General features: G+C 39.9%; 1 protein-coding gene across 2 annotated transcripts in view; it reads left to right on the top strand.

Moving 5' to 3' along the window:
• Positions 1–3,900, top strand: part of Lmln (leishmanolysin like peptidase) — a 68,761-nt gene that overhangs the window by 34,880 nt on the left and 29,981 nt on the right. The gene's annotated exons all lie outside the window — the stretch shown is intronic.

Genomic DNA, 3,900 nt, shown 5'->3' on the forward strand with positions numbered 1-3,900 from the left:
AAAAAAAAAAAAAAAGAAAATAGCATCAAATTTGAAAACCAGTGATAAACATATTGTTAAAACCATGAAAATAAATAGTCATGATGATAACTGCCTGGAACCCAGCACTCCAGAGGCTGACACAGGGTGATTGTGAGATCCAGCCTAGAAATTAAAAAATAAAAAACTCTCTCTCACGCACATGCACACGCACAGATTATTATAGCCTTAACTTTCGAGGGGTCAGTGAAGGATGAAGACTTAGGAGCTGGAATGATGCGTAGCAGTTAAGAGCATTGCTGCCCTCCAGAGGAATCTTGTTCTATTCCCAGCAACCATATGGCAGCTCACAACGGTTTGCAACTCCAGTTCAGGGTTATCTGATACCCTCTTCTGGCCTTCTTGGGCACTAGGCACACATGTTGTACACAGAGAGACATTCAGTTAAAGCACCCATACATATAAAAATAAAATTTCAAAAAGAATGTAAGGCTAAATTTAAAAATTAAAGTCAAGAAGTCGTCTTTATTACTTTTCTACTGCTATGATACAACATCATAACCAAGGCAACTTAGAAAAGAAACTGTTTATTTTGGTTTAAGGGTTCAGAAGCTCAAAGTCTATGATTGTGTAGCAAAGGACAGCTGAGACCTCACATCTCAATCCACAGCAGAAAATGAGGCAGAGAACACTGGGAATCATAGGAATGTTTTGAAACCTTAAGACCCGCCCCCAGTGACATGCTTCCTTCAACAAGGCCACACCTCCTAATCCTTCCCAAATAGTGTTACCAAATGGGGACCATTTATTCAAATATATAAACCTATGGGGCCATTCTTATTCAAACTACCACAGAAGTATAAAGATTTTAAAAAATAGAGGTCATGGCTGACCCTTAGAACAGTTTCACTAAAAATGAGAGGAGTGGGGTACAGTGACTTTAATGGTAGAACACTTGCCTGCATATTTGAGGTTCTATCACCAACATAGAACCCCCCCACCTAATAATTATAGTGATGGTAATAATAATGATGAGTGTAATAATTTCTCGTTTCTGTTTAATGAGAGCCAAAGATCTCAGTCAGAAAGGATTTGAGAAAGCGTTTCCTAACAGTGCCAAATAAGAGAGATCCAGAGAACCACGAACAAATTAGCTTAACGAGAGAAAGCAATCAGCTCTGCTGGAAGTCAGCTTTCTGGATGTAGTAAGGTGCAGGTGGGGAGCAGAAGTGAGGTGCAGGTCACTTTGTAGGCAGCGGCAGGATGTAGAAGAGATCCATAAATGATGGTTTCCATGCCACTGAGTAGAATAAATCCAACTGCAAGGAAGAGGGGAAGGTAGAAACTGTATGTAAGTAGATACATAATTCATGGGTATTTTTATGACAGTTTATACAAGTCTCCTTTTTGTTTGTTTTCCTTGTAGGATTTTTGTTCTTGGGGGTGGGGGCAAGGCTCACTCTCCCAGGCTGACTGTGAACTCTGGCTCCTTCAGCCTCTGCCTTCCAAGTACTGGGATGACAGACATTTACAGCCCCTACTCTCCTTTACCCACTGGGATAACACTAAGGAATAAATGGCCTTCTTACGTCCTTCAAGGTAGCTGATACCACTTTGAAAACTCATTATTAGCATGCAGAATTAGAAATGAAAACGTTACAGTCCAGAAAGTCATACATATTTTAAGTTTACGTGGACTTCTGTCATCTTGGGAATATTACTCATTTAAGTATTTTATTATGAAATATACTAATACACCCAAAGTGCATGGAGAAGACAATGCATGTAAACATTAGCTCTCATATACCTATATCCTAGAATCATCCATATTTCATCTCTTATTTGTAGCGTTGTCTTTCTTGTCTTGAAAGTTGCAGATAATATTCCTATATATTGTACTACGAGTTCCTATAATATGTAAACTTTTAAAAGGAACCATGAACAAATTTAATACTTTCTGTTTTATATTTTGTGTGTAATTATATCCTGTTTTTCTCCTTTTATAATTGATTTGTTTAGGACGCAAATATAGTCCTAGTTGGTTGCTGTATCTCGTGGGTCTGTTAACCTAACTCTTTCCACACATTCTACACAAGTATGCAGTTTAATTGGTGTGATACCTCATAGACAGGAAGCTTTGACCAAAGTATAGCTCAGGCATTGGCAGAGACACAAAACCTTTAGTGGGAAAAAACACTTTAGCAAATGGTGCTAGGACCAGGTCAGAGTTGAACAAACCTAATTTAATACTGAAAGCATAAAGCAGTTGAAATACAGCAGATGTGAATCTCGATAATACTGGATTAGAAAGTGATTCTTAAATCTAACACCAGAAACTCTGGCAGCCAAAAAGAAAATGGAACATTTGGACTTAATAAAAAAAAAAAAATTTAAAGTGTGCCTTCAAGTGCATTATCAAATACAAAGATAACTCACAGAATGAGGAAAAATATTTGCAGATCATTTATCAGGTAACTATACAATGTCTAGACTACACAAAGGGCTAGTAAACGGCCTAATAGGAAAAGGACCTTAGGGAAAAAGCCATCATTTAAAAAAATCTAAAAGATCAAAACAATATTTCTTCAAGAAATATATACAGAGGCAGTTGAGCAACCCAGAGAGGCATGACAGCACATCATTGACAAACTTCCAGCTAAAGCTCTAATGAGAAGGCTACACACACAGCACTCTCAGTCCCACCAAGTCCCCGCACAGATGTGGTTAACAGGAACTCATTCACTGTCAGTAGAAGGTAAATGATTCAGCCACGCTGGAAGATTGTTTGGTAATCGCTTATAAAACCAAAGATGTTCTTACCATAGAGCCAGCTTGATATTTATAAATGAGCTGAAATTCTCTTTTTTGTTTGTTTGTTTTTCAAGACAGGGCTTCTCCTGTGTAGCCCTGACTGTCTTGGAACTCCCTCTGTAGACCAGGCTGGCCTTGAACTCACAGAGATCCTCATGGCTCCTGAGTGATGGGGTTAAAGGTGTGCACCACCACTGCCTGGCATGAGGTGAAATCCTACTGCAACAGAAGCCTGCACACAGATGCTTGCATGGGCTGGGTAGACAAGCCGTGGAGGGTGAGACGAGGACGAATTCCTTAACACTAAGAGCAAATGCAGGAAGGGGCAGTGAACAGGCAAGGGACAGGGGACAGGGTGGCGCTAGGTCATGCTGTCTGGGCTGTGTGGACAGATTCCTTCCCTCCTTTCTTGTGGTGCTGGAGATCAAACTTAGGGATTTTATTCGTTCATGCTAGGCAGAACATGTTTACCTTAAAGAATATGCCACACCAAGAGGGATCCCTAATATGAACTGTGGATTTGGGGTAGTGATGGTATTCTGGGTAGGTTCACTGGTGTAACCAATATATAACTTTGGTGAAGGATACTGTGAACCTATAGAGAGAATCCAGGAACTCTTTGTACCATCTACATAATTTTGCTAGAACTTTAAAACCCCAACCTCAGAGGCTGTAAAACAAAACAAAACAAAAACCAGAAGAGGATTCTGATATACACTCCAACATGTATGAGCCTTGGAAACATGTAAGTGAAACAAAGACTGAATCCCATTTCTTGGAAATGTCCAGCAAATTCATAGACTGACAGTGGTTTAGCATTCATCAAGAATGGAAGATGGGGACAGGAACATGGTTTATTTGTGGTGGAAGAGTCCTGAAATTAGATAGTTATCGCATGATCTTGTGTGTGTACTAAAAGCTCATGTGCCCATTATAAAGATTAAGCTCATGTTCTGTGGGTTAGCTCTCACTTTTTAAAGCACATAGAGACATTGAAGCCAACCTCTAAAGCCAGGCATTGTCACTCACAGGCTTGCACCTTTGCCTGAGTTTGCTCGCTTGTAGATAGAGGTGACAGGGTACTCACTCCATAGAGGTGACAGGGTACTC

This window comes from Mus pahari, chromosome 12 (genome assembly GCF_900095145.1).
Source record: "Mus pahari chromosome 12, PAHARI_EIJ_v1.1, whole genome shotgun sequence".
NCBI lineage: Eukaryota > Metazoa > Chordata > Mammalia > Rodentia > Muridae > Mus > Mus pahari.